The sequence below is a fragment of the Mauremys reevesii genome, linkage group 1 (genome assembly GCF_016161935.1).
Source record: "Mauremys reevesii isolate NIE-2019 linkage group 1, ASM1616193v1, whole genome shotgun sequence".
NCBI lineage: Eukaryota > Metazoa > Chordata > Testudines > Geoemydidae > Mauremys > Mauremys reevesii.
Window position 1 is genome coordinate 95,941,493 of NC_052623.1, and position 20,966 is coordinate 95,962,458.

A 20,966-nucleotide genomic window follows, 5' to 3' on the forward strand; every position below is an offset into this window, starting at 1 on the left:
ACCATCTGATAGCCACCGCCTGTGTGCCAGTCTGCGACTAGGAGCTTCTGGTCATCCTTGTCCTGCTTCCGTCATCACTTGCTGATCACTACAGGACTTGAACATGAATATGAAAGATACCTGTGCATGAATTTTTTTAACGTGGAGATACAGTTGAACACCAGTGTCCACATGAGGCTTGACTGGATGAATATCAAAATCCAATAGCAAGAAAACCAAGCCAATTGGAGAACTTTATCCTGTTGAAGTCTTCAGCCATCTTCACAGCCATTAAGATAAATTGTCTCTTCAACCGCCTGCTCTGGCTTTGAAGACTTGGCAGGGGAGATTGTACTGTTGTTGGTCTGGAACCTCACCTTCAACCTTGCTGCCTTGAGGGACTCTGCCAGGAGTGTGAGACTCCCGACAGCATCGCTCTGAGGATCATGGGAACACAAGCTGCTTTACCACATCAAGATAGTGATCCACGTGGTGGACATAAATTGAGTATTGTCTCATTCACAATGGGCTCCCTAGCACTGGTCTGAACTGAATGTAAATAGAGTCTTTCTGAAGTTCTGACAATCCTTTCAACAAGAAGAGAAAAACAGCAGGGGAGAGATTTTTGTCTAGAGGTGCACTTCAAAAGGTTTATCTGACTCTATTTGGGGGGCAGAGAAGACACCTGGGTACCATTCACTGCAGAAATAAATAAATAATAAAATAAATAATAATAATAATAATAATAATAAAAAGGGCAGCCCCAAGACCCTTTTTTCATGAAGCAATCAGGCTTGGTTGAAAAGTCCAAAGGAAACTTTGGATGAGCTAAACTTCTTTAGATAGGAGGTAACCTGTTAGTTAAGTTTGGTCTCAAGAAAGTGTGTTATGACTTTTTTTTGACCACTTGTTTCCAATATTCTTTCTTACTTTTACCTGAATCTCTTTTCTTTGATAAATCAATCTTTTGGTTTGTTTGTTTTCATTGTAACTATATCTCCGTTCTATGGAATTCAGCAAAATTATGGTGCAAAGTTGGATTCCACAAGCTGGTGTGTACTGTTTCCTTGGAAACAGCAGGGTTGGTAATTTTGAGAGTGTTCAATGGATAAGTGGTTGGATACTGCAGGGAATGCTCCATGTATTTGGGGGTCGTGTATCTGTCACTACCTGAACAGAGAAAGCAAATCATGCAGGGGCCTGAAAGGTAGTTCTTGTATCTCCAAAGGCTGGCAGATTCAGTGAGCTGATCCACAGCAGGCATATACAGGACGGCCTTGCACTAAGGCCAGGGAGTGGTGAGTTGCCTCACAAACCTGGGTAGCCCTCAGGAGCATCAGAGTATTCTGTGGATTTTCAGTCATTGTTATATAGATGAGGCTTGAACCAATGCCATGCAAATGTCTGGACAGCACCAGTCTATAAAAGGGAATTAATTTTAATCAATATGAAAAAAAATTAAATCTGAATAATTAAGCATAATAGAAATTCTGCAGGATTGTTACTTCCTCAAAGAGTGTCTATAGTAAGATATAAGTATGTGAACATGTAAGACAATTTGCATCGTTATGAATGAGAAACTACGTTTTTCTTTAGGGAATAGATTAGTATTTTAGAATCATAGCTGTACATAATTCAAAAAAGGCTTACAAAGAAAGGCCAGTGGTTTAAATTTAACATGTTCTTATAAAGCAGCATAAAAGAATCATCCATGGCTGAGGCACAGAGATCAGATTGGTATTTTAATTAACTTTAAAATAAATCAGAATGAATCTTTCTTGTCTGTAACATTTAAAAAACCCTACATCTTCCATTGAAGAATAAAAAGTATGTTCAAGCATAAATTGTATTTTTTCATAAACAGCTACTTTTGATATTTATCATTTTATTTGTTCCAGATATCCTGCAAAGCATGCTTTATTCCTAGATGCAAGAAATATGCTGATTAGGAGTTGCTTATACTGGATGTTTAATAGTGAAGTTTATTTCCATAAATAGTTGATCCATAATAATTAGACTAGCCCTTTTCCAAATATACCATACAAAGATACATAATATTCAGGTTCGCTTTTGGTAAACTCTGGTCATTTAAATCATATCTAACAAAGCAGCATAGATGACGTTTCCTATGGTATAAATTGCTAGAGGTCCATTGACTCCAATGGAGCTACACTGATTTACAACAATTGAGGATCTGGCCCAATAGCTTGGCTTTATTTAATTCTATTGGAGTTCCCCCCCCCCCCAAAAAAACCAACAACTAGTAGCAGTAACAAGTATTACAATAAGAAGATTGACAAAGTAGTGTAAATATCAAAACATTGTAATTACATTGCTATATCTTCTTCAATTAAAGGTAAAAGTTATAGTTTAAAAGAAAAATACTCCTGTCCTAGAAGTCTACTGCTACAAAAGGCTTACATTATTCTATCATTGTTTTAGCAAGGGAAGCGAGGACTGAAAAAGTGATAATCATTGTTCACTGAAGACATATATCTCAGTGCACTACAATGCTGTGCCATCTCAGGAATGTCTATTATTCTATAGTTCTTCAAGAAGACCCAGCAGGAGGCATTCCCATTCTGAGATAGTAAGACTGCCCCTGGAGTTTCAATGATCAATTCCCTTTTTACCAAGTTGTAAAAGACACTACAGTCACAGTATCCAGCTGGAATAACAGAGACAAAAATATGATGCGGTAGAGTACTTGGTTCTGATAAGAGGTGGAAGGAAGACATATCTGCAGCGAAATAACAGTCACACAATAATGCATTACCTTTTTTCCTAAAGTTCCTAACTCATTAGATTCTTGCAGTGAAAGGGAACAAAAGAGTTCCAGGAAAGCTGTAACAATTGCTATTAAATTATTTGTATTACTAGACTATTACTATAATGCCTAGGAGCTCCAGGCATGATCCAGGGGAACCATTGTACTAGGCATTGTGAAAACACAGAACCAAAAAGGTCATGTCCTGACCCAAAGAGCTTACAACCCAAGCATAAGACAAAATAAAGCAGGTGGAAATAGACAGGGAAGTATAAGGAAACAATAACAAGCATGAAGTATTGCTCAGCTGGCATTATGAGCAGTAGTCTCTGCAAATTATGTTCCTAACCACCATCGATATTTTTGTAGGCATCATGACAAAGGAGAGTTTTAAGAAGAGACTTGATGGATTATGACATGGCTGTACACATTTATAGGAAACCCTTCCCAAATATGAGAGGCACCATGGGAAAAGTATGAAGGTATTTGAACAAAAATGTTACAAGTGGGCAATTAAGGCTGTCATCACTGACCAATAAAAAGTGAGTATCAACATCCCAATAGCACATGACAGATGACAGGCTGTGAAAGTGAGGACGAGTAGTTTATTTCAGCTGAAGAATGGAATTAGTAGAGGGATGCAGAGAGTGGGGTGACATGGTCAAAGTGACAAACTAGGAAAATGATATTTATCACAATATTTTGAATGATTGTATTATATTGGATCATATTATACTTTTTCTGATAGACTGAACAGGCCATTACTGAATATTTGTTCCTCATATGGATACTTATAGACTAATCAACTCACCACTTAAACTTCTCTTTATTAAGGTAAATAGATTGAACTTCTTGAGTCTATCATGGTAAGGCAAGATTTTTCTAATCCTTTAATCATTCTTATGGCTCTTCTCTGACTCTTTCTTATTTATCAACATCCTTCTTGAATTGTGGGCACCAGAACTGGACACAGTACTATCTATGAGATTTCCCACGATGCAGTGTCATTAGTACTGATATGAACAATCATCAATGGATCCTTGCCCATAGACTTCAGAAACCTATCCAGTCTTAGAGTGAAATCTTGTGCCTTGGCTCTGGGAAGGAAAGACATTGAGCTGTTGTCCACTTGTCCCTTACAGAAAGTTCTTTGGAATATTGAATCTCCAATAAGGATCATCTGTATTCATTGGACAGCTGGGAAATTCTTTGGTGGTAAACTTCATTTTTATAGGTTGGGCTGAGTTGCCATCCACATGTGTGTCCAGTGTATCTCTCCATTCACTTGGACTTGATGGATCCTAACAAATATCTTTCCTAATGTCCAGATTGAGGGCCTGGTATTGATTTGAAACTTCTAGATCAGGGGTCAGCCACCTCTGGCATGCGGCTAACCAGGGTAAGCTCCCTGGTGGGCCGGGCCAGTTTGTTTACCTGCCGCGTCAACAGGTTTGGCCGACTGTGGCTCCCACTGGCCGTGGTGTGCCATCCCATGCCATTGGGGGCTGTGGGAAGCGGTGCGGGCCAAGGGGTGTGCTGGCCGCGGCTTCCCACCACCCTCATTGGCCTGGGATGGCACACCACGGCCAGTGGGAGCCGCAGTCGGCTGAACCTGCCAATGCGTCAGGTAAACAAACTCGCCCGGCCCTCCAGTGTACTTACCCTGGTTAGCCGCATGCCAGAGGTTGCCGATCCCTGTTCTAGATGATGAACTAGATGATCTCAAGGTCCCTTCCAGCCCTCCATTGCTATTATATTACATCCTCACATTAGTTGTATTTCTTAATACAACCTCCTTCTGCTCTCTGTTGTAATTCACATTTATTTTGCGTAACTAATGCCAGACAATTCCAATTTACACAACTGCATCATTTACAATGGTCTCTGTCCTTTGTCCCTGATACTCCATAGAAATGACATACATATGCACAGGTTTCTGTTTGGTTCCATATGATTATATTGGACTAAAACAAACTATTAGATTCTGCTCTCAGTTTTATCAGTGTAAATCTAGACTAATTCAATTTATTTCAGTGGAGTTTATAGGGATGTACACCAATGTAACAGAAAGCAGAATCCAGTTCAATTGTTCTCTTTCAATCCTGCAGAGTGTTGAGCTCTGAAGCTTGTAAATCATTTTTGTTTCCATCATAAGTTCACAGTGGCTCATTTCCATGGCAACCTTCAATTCACCAGTGACCAGTTCTGTAGTTATATTTTCTTCTCTTGGCTTTTTCAACAAATGGATGAGAACTGGCAAGCATCTGCTAAAAGAGAAAGGTCTCACCTCAGAGTTTAGTGGAAACAAATTTGCCCGTTATAACATCTAGCTTTCTGGGATGATGTCAAGAACCAAGTCTGTGTGAAGTTACAGGCAGAGAAACTGTATTGCTTGACTAATGTCCAGGCACATGCCTTTGGGAGATTACTGGCTAAAATATCTCTAACTTGGTTAGCTGATGTCAGAGTACAGGCATCTGTGAGATTTGCTGGTTCAGTACCTCTACCTTGCTGGGTCAAAGTAAAACATCAGCTACCTGCAAATTGCCTTCTCTGTGTTTATTTTCCCTGAAAAAATAAGAAAGATGAAACTCTGAGAAGCAAGGTAAAGTGACATCACCACTGGAGGAACCACCATGGATCTTACACATATAGTGTGAATAAAGCAACAGCTACACTGCAGATACTGACTGATGAACTGGTCTGACTATTCTGAGCTGAGTGAAGTGGATGGTGAGAAAAGAAATTCAATACACATGAAAGAATAGTAATGGAAATTATTCATATCTATAGCTTTAACAAGCTGAGAATTCAGTGTTTTAGCTACCCTAATATGAATATCTTCTCCTGCCCTGGGGAAGCAGAGAAAGCAGATGAACCTGGGATTTTGTACGTGTAAAACAAATTCCACTTTCAATTATCTCCTGTTCTCTACTTTTACATAGATCTACTCTTGTCCTCCTACTCCCTATCCCACCTCACACGCTAAATCACATCTCTCCCCTTCCCTTCTTCTTATATTTTCCCATCCTGTGTCACTTCCCTAAACTCTTCAGACTCTCTCTTTCCCTTACCCATCACTTCACATCTCTTTCCTCTTTTCACCCTTACTCTACAATGTCCCTGGTTGACTGTGGCTGCTATGCCTACCCACGCTTCTGGTTTATTTTTCCTTCTGACCCTACTACCACAACACTTCAAGAACAGTATGGATTTCAATAATAATTTTTTCTCATTAGTTTTCTGCCTGTTCTGTGGTAATGCTGTCATATACACTCCCCTGCCTATCCATAATCCCCATTGAACACCTATTATTTTCCAGCATATCCTTCTGAATCCAGTGTTGTGAAATAATTCACTCTCCAAACAGCAAAACAGGTTCATTCCCTACTTCCTACTAATTGCTTTATCAAAGGTGGGGTGGCAAAATGATTCCAGGGATGTAGGGTGTAAATATACGATTGGTCCCCTCTTGGCCCGGAGCTGTTCAGCTACATTGCCCACATTATCCATATATTTCACTCTTACAATTAGTAAGAGACAAGTATTTGCCAATAGCCAAAAAAATCCTATGGGTTTTTTAATAGGTTAAAAAAAATCACATTTCCATGGATTTAAACAGCTAGCTTTCAGCTTTTCCACTCATTTATTTATAGAAGCCTAAAGACTTTTCACAGTTTCCATTAGTGTAGTATACAGTGTTCAAGCATAACAGAGGTAGTCTTTGGTTATTGGCTGTAAAATTAATGGACATGAAGTAAAGTTACCAGAAACTGTATCCTGTACTATTTGCCTTTTTTAGTTAAACACAAAGTGTGCACTGGGATATGAGAGTAATCCTAGTAGCATTTAAAGAAGGAAATAGATTTTAAGAGACATTTCTATTAAAAACAAATAGTTTGGAGGTGAATAGTTAATAGTTTTGTCTTGCTGGCCTGATTTTGAAAAGTAGCCTCTAACTTTGCTGAAGAAAAAATTTGCACCCACAAATAATTGCAAGGCTCACATGTAATAAACACAGATAATTGTACCTCAATGACTGAGTCTTCATAGTAGTTTGACATCTAAGTGCTATGTTATTATGGTAATCTTTTTATCTCCCAAATTGCAAGCGGAAAACTGGATACCAATCTGATATGATTATATAGTCTCCAAAGTACTTACTAATCTTTTTTTGGTATGGTTGTTTGGGTAAGCTATGGCTGCAAGCCTTATCAGTTGTTACTCAAGAGATATTTGTGTAAACAAGCTTTTGCTCACAAATGTTAGGCAAAATGTTGGGGTTTTTTTGTTTTGTTTTTTTGTTTTTACAAATATCATGTATTACAAGCAAACAAGGTAATTTGTTCATGAACAAGAGTCCTATTTATCATTGTCCTATTTCAGGGATCAATCAGGGAGCAGACAACACAAACTTTTGGTGATATTATGGATAGAGGATACATTATACAGCATCGGGAATAGTCAAAATAAACACTTGAACTGAACACATCAAAAGATGAGTTTTATTTGCATATACTGTTTCATGAATGCTTGTGAACAACACACATTCACAAAAATCAGGATCAGTTCATTAATGTTTCATAAACAAAGGGGGAAATGATAGAGTTCATTTATTCAGAATGAAAAACTTGGACAAGTTAGACCTCATATACCACTAGGTAACAATTAAATCTGTAATTTGAGTATATTTGTAAAGCTACTATTGGTCTTAAAAAAAAGTGCAGTTACATATTGTGATGCTATCTGATTAGAGCATGACCATGTGAATCATTGTTGCTACCACTGTTATATAATTGCAACGAATCTTACACAAAGTGTTACGCATGGCCAGAAAAGGTTAAGCAGCTTGCAGGCTAACTGACCCAGATTCAGCCTTTAGGAACATACTAGTACAGGGGTCGGCAACCTCTGGCACGCAGCTTGTCAGGGAAAGCACCCTGGTGGGCTGGGCCAGTTTGTTTCCCTGCTGCGTCGGCAGGTTCAGCCAACCGTGGATCCCACTGGCCGCACTTCATCATCCTAGGCCAATGGGGGCGGCAGGAAGCGCTGTGGGCCGAGGGATGTGCTGGCCGCGGCTTCCCACCACCCCCATTGGCCTGGGACAGCGAACCACGGCCAGTGGGAACCGCAATTCACTGAACCTGCCAATGCGGCAGGTAAACAAACTGGCCCGGCTCAAGGGTGCTTACCCTGATGAGCCACGTGCCAGAAGTTGCCGACCCTTGTACTAGTAAGATAATGTTTGTGGTTTTGTGTGTTTACATAAATATTGTTAGAGGTTTACAATGTGATGGAATAGTCCCTGTCTATGCTGTATTCTGTTAATTCAGAGATAAAAAAAAAATCTTAACATTTAAATGAACTGTAAACATAGTGATATCACTGTATTCACCTGGAAATGGTGGGAAAAAACAGGCAATTGCCTAATGTTAATCCCTGTAACTAATTACTGGTGATGCTTAGGAAATAGGTCTACTTGAAAGTCTCCATGATTGCGTATTGCTCACCTAAGGACTCCAACCTGTCAAGAGAAGGCCTGGAACTATATAAAACCCCCTTGGGTCCTGATCTTTTTTTTTTAATCTCAGATTTGCTTGATGCTTCATACAGGGGAAGCTTAAGTCATAAGGCTGAGATCTTCAATCATAACTGGATCCCCTGAATATGGACATTGGACTATAACCTATGGACTAATTCTGAAATAATTCTTTGCAACTACAAATCTCACCCTCTCTACTATGAACAGATCGCAGAACTGTACTCATGTCTATATGTACATTGGTCTTTAAACCAATACTCTCTCTCTTTTCTTTTTAAATAAATTTTAGTTTAGTTAATAAGAATTGGCTGTAAGCAAGTATTTGGGTAAGATCTGGAATATGCATTAACCTGGGAGGGAATATGTCCACTCCTTTGGGATTGATAGAACTTTCTTATATGATGATGAAGATTTTCAGTAATCCTCATCATATTTGACTTGAGGATGTGGGTGGAGGCCGGCAGCTGAATTGCTTTAAGGCACAGGTTCCCAAACTTGGTTTGCGGCTTGTTCAGGGTAAGCACCTGGCGGGCCGTGAGACGCTTTGTTTACCTGAGCGTCCATAGGTATGGCTGCTCGCAGCTCCCAGGGGTTGTGGTTCACTGTTCCCGGCCAATGGGAGCTGCGGGAAGAGCAATGAACTTTATAATTTTAAGTTAATAGGAAGATAAATTGAAATATTTCCTAATAGAATGAAAACAGCAACACATAAATAGATAGCCTACATTTTGATTCTTTGAGAAAAGGAATTGCCCATAATGACTGAGGATAATAATTTACATTCTAATTACTGGAAATGAAATTTGTTTTGAAACTGCATACAGTATAACCTAGCCCATGTGGGATTGGAGTGTTATAAACCAACATATTTTTTTCCTTTTCTATCCCTCCCATATCTTGACTTTTTTCTTCACCACCTCAACTAACTGATCATATCAAGTTTATCATTGGCTCTCCTGGTTGTTCAGTTGCTTGCAGTTTGGTTCTCCCTCACTTTAGCCACACTTTGATGCATCTGAAGATCTGAATTTGTTTCAGTACATTCGGTAGCTCTAATTATAGTGAACATTGCAGAGTGAAATTATTCAGTAGCAAAAAAAAAAAATTACTAAAATGTTCAGTTGTGATTCATTTTCTCTAATGCAGGGATCGGCAACCTTTGGCACACAGCTTGTCCGGGTAAGCAAATCCCTTGGCCCACGCCGCTTCCTGTAGCATCCCCGCTCTAATGGATTGTTCAAGGCTATCTTTTAAGAGGAGAAAAATCTGTTAAAAAAGCAATTGTTTCACTGTCATCCCTTGGTGGATATGGTTAATGGAGCAGAAATATATTGAAGAATAGTTATTTGTAATTGAGAAGAGTTCTGAATTTTGAATATACTTTGATTTACTGAATTAAATATTCTTTGGCAGAAACTACAGCATTCTATATCAAGCAGCATTATTCTCTGTCCTTTGTAATAATTTATTCACTTTAGTAATTGATCATATGTGCAAACCTTCAAAAATTGAGTATTAAATTCTTACCACAGATGAAAGTGTCAATGGCCCTACAAAAAGTGACAGTGTCATAAATCCATGCAAACAGCACCAGGAGGCCATCAAAACAGATGATAACCGCCAGAAAAAAATGTTAAACGTACTTTTCCAGCATTAGTGTTGCAGTACCAATGACTGAATTAACTTATGTTGGCTGGGTGGAGGGAATTCAATGGCTGTTCTCCATTTTTACAAGATTTGAACCCTGAGATATAGTGCAGCACATATTTTACACTTACTAGAATGCCATGACTTTTGACATGGAGAGGTGTAATGCTTGACTGTGCAGCTAATGGAAAAGAATGAATGATATACAACCAAAGAGTACATAGCCATATATGCCCCTAATATGGCCATATTCTGCAGATCCTGCAGTTCCCAAGGGATTAAAGCAGACATCAGAAAGAATTATCACCAACTTTATCATGGCTGGCACTCGTCTCTAGTTAATACCTAGGTTAAAAACAAACCCACAGCTACAGATTTCTAGATACTCTTAAACATAGGGCCAATTTTCAGAGAATTTTCTTAATTTTACCTACAATGGCCTCAATTCTGGGTTGTGCCCTGTGTTAACTTTGCACTATTCCACCAGCACAGAACAGTCCTAAACCCAAAGTATCGGGCTAGAAGCAGATCTTTTCTACCTATGGGAAGCCTCAGTTAGCATAGAGGCACTAAGGTTGGCTTCTAAGCCACCCCTCCCAGCTGACAGTGAGTGGGAGTGGCCAGGTAAAAGGAATCATTGAATTTCCTTGCATGCTGGTGATTCCAGTTACTATTAGCAGCTGCTGCATGTCAGAGAGCTCTGAAGGCAATTCTAAACTGTAACATGTTATCAGCATGTCCCCTTATTGAGGAAATGAAAAGAGTATCTCTTTGCTTTAATGTCTTCTATTGCATTTGTTTTTAATAGTGCCAGCATTTCTTCAGGGATCTGCTAACATTTCATTTTGGAGTTTATGGTTCTTAAAGGGTATTCTGTGGAGACTGTCATTTGAGCACAATGTAAGAGAGATTTGTCATGTGTCAGTAGTAAGCAATTCACTGACCAAAACAGATTACAGACCTCTATTTAAAAATATCTTTCTATATTTTAGAGTAATTTTGATTTTAAAAAGGGCTTATTATATCAACAGATTTTGTCTTTTCAAGTTACACCTGTGAAAGTTGATTCAGCCTGAAAATAATTTATTCTTTGCTGAAAATACAATGTTTCAGCACAAGGACTTATTTGGTTTATGATAAAATTAATGGGAGAAAAATCATTGCAAGTTTTTTTTTGTGTTTCAGTTTCTAGTGCTTTATGCAGGCCAGCTCACTGCATCTGAAGGCTCCTGAGAGGAAGGTCAGACCCCTCCTCAAAGATACAAATATTTGAAAGTAACCTAAATAAATTGGAAGTGCCTGAGATGGAGGACAGAGTCTTAGGACAACTCAGTTTAGATTCTAGGAGAGGGAGGACAGGAAGCTGAAGGAAAGTCAGAGTAGGATCCAGTAATGTTGGAAGCAAAAGGGAAAAGCTAATTAAAAGAGCATTACATAACCAAAGAGGTTTCTGGGCTAGTCATGTGGTTTCTATGAGCCAGATAATCAACTAATGTAATTTGCCTCAGATCCACTGACTTCAGTAGAGCTGCTAAAATTTACATCAGCTGACTCACAGAGAACATAGGAAATTGCTTGACATGAGCATGCAGGACAATCTTGTTCCCTGAGTATTAATATCAGATGATGGTTGCTTTTTCATATAGCTGATTAATCACATCAAAACTACATCAAAAACACATTCAATCCTGATCAGTGCATAATATACTTTCACAAAAAAATAGACAATGTTACCTAGAGAGAAGAAATGCTTAATGTAATCTCCTTACATCAATGCTAAAGGATAGGGTCTTTGCAGGAGAATCAAAATACAGAAAAATGCAGTTATAGTCTGTATGTGAAGATAAAATTTCAAATAGGGAAGGAAGGAGGCAACAGAATATGAGATTATATGACAGAAGCATGTTCCCTATAGCAGCATGTTCACATCTCTAAGACACTTCCTCATTCCTGATTGCAGCATTCCAAGGGGTCCTCATCTCTGGCACCACTTTTTGGGCTCAGACCTTCAATTGCCTCTTCAGCCTGTCTTCTCCCAATTCCCCCTCGGATTGTTTTGTGGTTGGCCGTCAGCCAAGTCACATACAAGTCTAATTCCTTTCCAGATTAGCATGAACAAGTCCTAACAAATCTTCAAAGTAATAGCCATTCCCTCACCTTGTGTTTCCCTTGTTGTCTGTTCCTTAGAGCTTCCCTTGCAGGAAGGTAACCTGCTCCTGTAGAGTTCTTCTTCATTGTCTCCTGTCTGTTAAACCCTATTCTTGGGCTTAGCTTTACCAGAGAGACCTGTCTCCTCTGCAGTCTTTCCCCAACTGAGCTCTCTCAGTCAATTTACAAGTATTGGCTCCATCTCCTCTGGCCAGGAAGCAAATTCCCCCTGACCCCTCTCCCCTCAGGTGCAGAGCATGACTATTTCAGGCCCTTCCCCTTGCTTTGCAGGTAATGGCAGTTAAGTCCCATCACAGACCCACACAGCAAAGCTATAGTAAGATGGTAACAAGTATGTTTAGATAACAGGCCTTTTGCTCATTTTCCAGAGAGACATTTTTCTTGGGTTTTGACTGATCATTAGAGAGTTCAGGTAAGGGTTCATGAGCAAAAGGTGTTAAGAAGTATGGAAAGAGAATTTGTCTAGAAAATAGATTGTAAGATGTAAGGGACTGGATCTGAATTTTTCTCTGGATCCTCAAGCCCTGTACAGCTTGAAAGCTATCTCCTCTTCTTTGCTACAAACTCTTTGTGCCAGGTTGACAGATTATGGAGTTTTCTGACCACATTTCCCCTCCCCAGTGGCATGAAGGCACCTTGGTGCATCCCCATGTGGTCAGGCATGGTGCTGCAGGTGAACAACTGCCTCTGCTTCCCTCCATACAGGCTATGAACAAGTTCATGTTTGCATTTATAGTATTTAAGGGGAAAGCAGAACACACAAACAAAAGTTGCAGTAAATTATTCCCCTGGAAACTCTCCACCTTTGGGTTAATCAGTCACTATATCATCCCACCAGCCACAGTGCACTCTCAAGGTGAATTCTCTGCCTTTATTGGCCATTCAGCTGGATGGCAGTCTTCTCCCCAGAAGTACATCACTCCATGCTAAACTAGTCCCTAATAACTCTCCAAGGGATCCCTCATTCAATTAATTCTCTTGGGCTGCTCCTTACCTGCAAGTACTTTCTCTCTGGGCCTGTTCCACTTTCTTTGAGTCTCTGCTCCCCTGGGAAATACCACAGGGATGTGCTGGCCGTGGCTTCCCGCCTCCCGCATTGGCCTGGGATGGCGAACCACGGCCAGTGGGAGCTGCGGTCCACCGAACCTGCCGACGCGCAGCAGGTAAACAAACTGGCCCTGCCCTCCAGGGTGCTTACCCTGGCAAGCCGCGTGCCAGCGGTTGCTGATCCCTGGATTATACCCTCAAGAGCAAAAACCCGTATCCCCATGGGATCTCAACCTTGGCTAACAAAATTAATTGGACCTCCCTTTGACCCTTTCACAACTTGCTTCCTACTCCATCTCTCTATGAAAGTGGTATTTCTGATTGTGATAACTTCAGCAAGAAGAGTGGGTGAATTGAGATACTTTGTCTCAGAACTTCCTTATAGAGTTTTCCATAAGGACAAAATTTACCTCTGCCTTCACCCAAAATTATTGACAAAGGTGATTTCCAATTTCCACATTAACCAGGTACTTTATTTACCTACATTTTCCCAAAGCCTCACATTCATACAGCTGAGCAGAAGCTTTATTTGTTGGATGTGAGGAGAGCATTAGCCTTCTGCTTGATCGCATCAGATGATATCTCAAAAAATCCTATGAAAGATTGCTAAATCCAAATCTACTCCAAGTTTAGGAAAGGGTCATCATGAAATTACAAATGGCTTTAAATTTATTGTTTTTAACCAAAATATTCCCCTCTGTCAAAGTTTTCTGTCTTCAGTCAGGAGTGTGTTTATAGCAAATTTTGACATATTTTAAAATGCTGGTTTTAAGTTATCCAACTAAAAAATAGGAAACATTATGTACTGTAGTTGGTAAGCAACATTTCCTTCCACCTCTATCCTTCAAATTGTGTGATTGGAATTACTTCTGGGCTGACATAAGACATTTCAATTTGAAATATGTTTTCTGATGAAGGTGCAAGTGACTTTAAATTGGAGGTGTCATCTAATCTTTAATATTTAACAAAGTGAAAGAAACAACTCATGAACAATGAATAGGGGAATAATGGCTTTGTCAGCATTCATATGTTCAAAAATGGATAAAAAAGTTTCCAACAGACAAAACCCTAGTTATGCTGTTTATCATAAAGGGCTTGATCCTACAGATTTTTTTGCTGGCATTGAAGTCAATAGGCATTTTACTTGAGTGGGGACTGCAAGAGTAGGCCTCATGAAAGCTATGTCAGCTCAAATGACCATCTAGCATGCAATTTTTCACTCAAATAGGATACATATTATCTATTTTATGGAGTGAAATGTGAGTATTTCCACTTTCAGAGAAATGAATATCTGAATTTTCAAAGTAGCTAACCATCCCTCAACCTTCTATCTTCTCACTATCGTCTATGTATCCCCAATCTCTCCGCATTATTTGAAAGCTTCCCAAAATTATGATGTATATACATAACCATATATTTATCTTTTTATTTCTTTCCAGTCAGCAGGGAATAGACTTCCTTTATTTTGTATATTTTTCATTCTATTCTTTTTTCTCTTTCTAAATGTGGTGTTGTTATAATAAAGCTACATCAAATAAGAGATTTCAGTAGTGCTAGCCCTCTTAGAATTATTTTGTTCAATAACTAAAATCCAGAACACCTTTCATTTTAGTGTTAACGGTCTTGAAAGGTGCACTGGCATTCATTCATGTTGTATGGCCCAGAAATTAGGCCTGCATAAATCAAGAGCACCATTTTCTAAAAACATCCAGAATTCTGTTGACTTAGCAATTATCAGCTTTGATTTTCCAGCAGTGGACTCTTCAGCAGGTTTTCAAGTCTTTTATCACCTTGGAATAAGAAACTACTCTCCAAATATAACAACTTTTTCTATCACTGCTTCTATTTTTGCTAAAACAAAAACAAAAACAAAAAAACCCGTTTGTTACCTTCAGAACTATAAAGCTCAGCTAGCAAATGTCAGCTAACAAAGAAAACATTGCATACTGTTTAAGACTTTGGACGAGGATAACTATCACTCAGAAGGCTGGATATATTTAACAAAACATGAACCAATAGTATTTTAATTGGACTACTTGTACTTACAGTTAAGCATGTGCTTAAGTGCTTTGTTGGAATGGGGTTTATATTCACATTTCTATTTCTACTTGACTTTAATAATTTCCTAATAAATAAACAAAAAAAACCCAGGAATGGTTATTTTTTGTAGTTTGCAAATAAATTAACCCAATATGATGATTTTATAAGTAAATTAGAATGATTTTTTTATGATTAGTTAACCCTAATTATATCCTAGATGTCCCAAATAGTAAGGGTAAGAAGGAATGCTTTGAATGTGAAGAAGCTGACAGACACATCATAACTACTAAGTAACTAAGGAATCATAATTCCTAGCCTGTGGAGAAAGAGAGGCTGCCCACCACGGGGCTGCCAAATCTGAACATTAACACAAAAGTTTGAATCAATTGTTACCCTGGATTGAGGTCCATGAAATTAAAAGAACTCAATTAAACCAAATAGGGTAAGTTTATGGTTCTGTGTAACTCTTTGCACAGACCAATAAATCATCTTCCCAATGTCATGCTGCATAACCTTTCCCTCCCAACACCTTAGAAGCTCTACACCAAACATTAATTCAGTAATAGGCCCTGATCCTATACTGACAGCCTCACCATCCTCGCCAGTGCAAGTGCTAAGAACAGGCTAGACAAACACTTGTCAAGTATGGTCTCAATGTCATTGATCCTGATCAAGGGCGGCTCTAGACATTTTGCCACCCCAAGCAGGGCGGCATGCTGTGGGAGGCGTTCTGCCGGTCGCCGGTCCCGCGGCTCTGGTGGACCTCCCACAGGCGTGCCTGCGGCGGGTCCGCTGGTCCCGCAACTCCACCGAAGCTGCACGGGACCAGTGGACCCTCCGCAGGCACACCTGTGGGAGGTCCACCAGAGCCGCCTGCCGCCCTCCCGGCCACCGGCAGAGCGCCCCCCGTGGCATGCCGCCCCAAGCACACGCTTGGCGTGCTGGGGTCTGGAGCCACCCCTGATCCTGATTCAGTCCCAGGGGATGGACTAGATGAATTCTTGAGGTCCCTTCCAGCCCCAGCCCCCACATGGTCCTCAGTAAAATACTGGGACCTTAAGTAAATATTATTGTAAGAAAGCAGAGATAATAAGTTGCCAGGGATATGTAAACTACTTATGATATAGGAATATGATACATTTACCTTGATTCTTATTTTCATGTTTGTCTCCATCTATCTAACCCTAGATTATGAATAATTTTGCATAAAGACTGTCTTTTTTAATTCACTTTTTAATTCACTAATCAGTGTCTAATACACTGATCTTTGCTGGGGGACCCAAGGTGCTACCAAAATATAAATAAAATAATAATAAAAACTACATATTTTTTGTTCTGTAACTGAGATAGGAAGGAGGATCAGATCATCTTCTACACAGGAACAAATATGCAAATTGATCATCTTTATACCATTACCAATTCTTCCATTCATATGGGAGAGGAAATATTTGCAAATGTAGAAGGGGAAGAAAGGTATCAGATCCCTAAACCTGATGTTTCTCAGAGATCTGTGTGATCTATCTGTATCTTGTGGGATCTGCAAAAGCCAGGGACAGCCTTTTTACAGTTTCCAATATACTGATGATATCCAGAGTCAACAAGTAACATACATAATGCTGTTAGGTTTGGCATCTTACTTTCTAATTTCTGAGAGTTGGGAAGTATAGTGCTGTACACAGGAGCTGTCCTTTGGTAAAACTACTATGTTTTAATTGAATGAATTAAGGTGGTTGCACATGAGATTCACAATTTCAAATTTTCGGACATTTAAAATCTCAGCCTTAGCACTACATAAATGGAAAGCAGACTTCTTTTGTGCAGTTACAATGCTTACATTTTCTCTTGAAATTGAAGAAAGCAAAGAGAAAGAAAAATGAATGTGATCTCAGTATGGTAGCATTTGTTCTGCTGAGTAAAATCATCTTTACTGAAACTAAACAAGATTAATTTGTAATTGTTCATGTAAAAACGCTCCTCATATTGTGTAAATATTCCCAGAGGCCCTTTTAGTTTAATTATAAATTTCCTTATGGTTTCCTTGATTTTAGCCAACGCTTACAAGGCTATTTCTTTATGAAGTGTACTTTAATTAATTGCTCCCAAAATAATTTCTGTAAGCTCCCAATTGGACTACAAAATACACAGTACAGGCATATCAATGAAATGTTAATTACATAAATTATGACAATGTGTTTATTATTTGGACAAAACCATCCTTCATTTTTGTTTAAAACTTTAAGAAGCTTATAATTTTGTACATATTGTAGATTCAAAATTAAATAATGTATGTAAAACTGGCATAGAAACATCTAATTATTTTCCTATTTATCAATTATCTGATTTTCTCAGAATCTAAAAGAAGTTTAAGTTTATTCAAATCATTTACTACTGAGTTATGTGACTTCATATTATCAGTTCCTGCCATTAATATAGGAGACACAGTAATCAGTTCTACAGCTAATTTGAATTTCATGTTCCAATATAACCCCTCTTCTAGTTGCATATAACTTTGCAAACAAATTCCTTTTGGACTAAAATTTTGCATGTCTGGCCTCAGCCCTTCAACCACTTTTGAATTCTGTAATTCAGGCAATTTATATTGTTCTGGGGTCATGGAGTCATTTAACTTTGAATTGGTCTCACTTATAGCGTTCAAGATGCATAAGAGTTAAAAGAAAGGAAGCATCAGATAAAGCATAATATTGGCAAGTCTCTGGGCAGAGCTTAAGGAGTGAAAGGTAGCATACAAAGAATTAAAGGATATGATGTATTTGGGATGGCCACTTAGAACCATGAATGTCACCATGCATGTCCTTGATGCTGGAGAATGGAAGCCATTTATTTAACTAGGAGATACATCTGTGCCTTAGCTTGTGACCATATGAACCTGGCAACATTCAACTAATTCACTTAAAGATAATCAGACATACTGAGTTGCTTCAAGTACCTACTTCTCCATGTGTTTTCTGGGATGGGGAAAAACTCACATTTAATTTTTAACATAAAGGACTCAGTGGTTCTGTGGTATTAGACTACAGGAGTATATGTTGGGTCTTGTATTGCAATATTGCTTACAATATTACTTAATATGACTCCCCACAGCATCTTGTTCTTTTACAGTTACCTGTGAGTAGAAGCACATGTTTGGAGGCCATAATATCTGTCATTTTTATGCCATTTGAACAAGAACATTTTGGCAGTCAACATCATAACTACTCCAGAAACAGTGCTAGTGGCTAGAAGCTACTTTTTGCATGTGCAGTAGTGTGTAAAAAAGGTTAAGCTTCTTTGTATGACCTCAGTTTAAATCCTTTGGATATTTTTCATTGTTCTCTTTTCTCTACTGTTTATATATTCCACTCTTGTTAGGCACACACACTATATGCTTTTCAAATGCTGTAATGGCATGTATTGCTTGGGGGGGAAATAGGTTTTCCATGAGCTGATATCCTACAGCGATTTTAGAAATCTATCCAAGGAAATAGCAGGGTGCTTTTAACACATAACTGTCTTAAACTTTAATACTCTCCAGGACTTTCTTTAGATCCTAATTGATGACTATTTAATGTAAAAAATTCTCAGCTACAGTGGACGTGTTTTTTAGCATTTACACTCTTTAATAACTACATCACGTAATTCACTCACTGTGTTCAGTTACTTGAAATACTTATTGAATAATGATTTTGAATAGACTAAGCAGTTATTAACTAAAAATGTAAAGCTATTGTGGAATGTGGTTTAAAATAATTTATAAACCACTAAACCTCGTGTAAAAAATCCTATGTTCAAAGTTTCCTGGTCAAAACTATTTAAAGTTCTGTCCTTAGAGTAAAATAAATATTGTTAGTACACTTTAAAAGATTGAGAGATACTACCATCTGTACCTGTGTTCTGCCATTTTCTGCATGGGGAATAGCTCTCAAACCTGTGTAATTTTGGTAGGTTTTTTTTTTTTTAAAGGAAGAAATTTTTAAGGGTAACCATTGTAATAGCTAATTACACATGAAATGTTAAGCTGCCTTGACATGATAAAAATAAAAGTAGATCACACTTGGCTTAAGCTGCTTGACCACCAGTCTATCAATGTCAAATAAATAACCTGTGAAACAACATTCCTTTGTGTAGAACAGGCCGGGCTTAGGCACTGTCTGACAAACAAATTTTAGGAACATATTTACACCACACATATATAATTATTTATACATTAACTGTGCATACATTATGCAATAATATGACTATTCTGTCACCAGTTTACATATGATAACTTTTGTGACACCTTTTGGATACAGATCATGACAACAGTGAGTTGGGGCAATGAGCGTCAGGCCTGATGAGAGTTATAGTATGGTGTGTCCACTGCAGTTGGCATTGAGGAGCTCCCTGCATCACAGTACTATTCCTCTGCCTCTCAGGAGGAGCCAGGGAAGACAGGACAATTTATTTTCTGTTTAAATATCTTTTTAGCAGTCTAAGACATATCTCTGTGTATCCTGGGTACTTAGATGGCCCTCATTACTGTAGTATGTGAGTTTTCCCAGTTTTTAATGTATTTATGCTCACAGAAAGAGAAAAACTATTATCCTTGTTTTATGGATGGGAACACAGGCATAGAGAGGCAAGTCTCTTGTCAAGGTCACATCATAAGCCTGTGGCATAGCAGAAAATTGAACCTGGGTATCTCAAGTCCTATAACTAGTGCCCTAACTACTGAACTATTCTTCCTTTCACATAGGTGATGCTAATGGAAATATATGGAATACCATAGAAGGACTTTTTCAAGAAGGGGGTCTCACAGCAATAATGGAATACTGCAGGTAGGTCCCCAGGGGCTCTCTGTGTCTGACATAAAATTTTTAAATATATTGAGGTTATAGAACAATATTGTTCAAATCCTAAAATCATTCAGAGGGAGATTCCCCTCCTGTCTTTTATAGTCTTGTCATGTTATAACCCCCAGTCAATAGTAACTGTTAGTTGGCCTCTTTCCTCTTTGTTAATCTAGAGCAAGAGTTTTCATTAAAAAAAAGTATGTACTGGGAGGGAAGAAAATAAATGCATTTTAAACTGAGCATTTAAACTGAGCCTTCAGAGCACTGATTTGAGCCTAATGTTATATTTGTAGAGCACTTTGCACATGATGCGTTCTTCTAGAAACAGCCATAGTAATATATGTTACAATAGTTCTGATTATTTGTAATGTGTAACATCTGGTGTTTTATAGCATGATCCTGAAAAACAATGTTTGAACTTGGTGTTCTAGAGATAAGAAGCTCAGAACAAATCCTTCACTCTAGAAATTCAGCTACCTTCTTATTAAAAAGTATTATATAATATTCTATAGTAATGATCTAAAATGTAGCAATAACTAAGGCAGATGCATACCGTTTAGGACGCTAACTAGCAGAACATTTTAAGACATCACAGAATAACTCAGTAGGGATTTACAGAGGTTCTATAATCAGAAAGCTCTTTGAAAAGAATGCTTCCTTTTCAAAGGGCAATCCAGAGGGAACTTCTTTAAGTGCACTTGAACCATAAAGCTAGCAGCACATCAAATCATTTGGCAGCATTGTAGGGCCACAGTAATATTACTTCCTCACACTATCAGATCAAATTTGACTGTGAACAGTACTTCTGCTAAGCCTAAATTATATCTATAATGAATTTTTAAGCAGAATATATGACCAGTAGTGTTGTAATATACCCAGTGTTTAATATGAAGTATGAATTATGGTAATCATTAACTGCATGAAGCCCTAGTAAATCCTGTTGTAA

General features: G+C 38.5%; 1 long non-coding RNA gene across 1 annotated transcript in view; it reads right to left on the reverse strand.

The window, feature by feature from the left end:
* The window catches only part of LOC120384584, a 53,256-nt gene extending 41,003 nt beyond the window's left edge, over positions 1-12,253 (reverse strand). Inside the window, exon 1 of the long non-coding RNA XR_005588964.1 lies at positions 12,093-12,253. This is a non-coding gene — a long non-coding RNA (uncharacterized LOC120384584). The remainder of the gene's footprint in view (positions 1-12,092) is intronic.
* Positions 12,254-20,966: the final 8,713 nt, after the last annotated feature.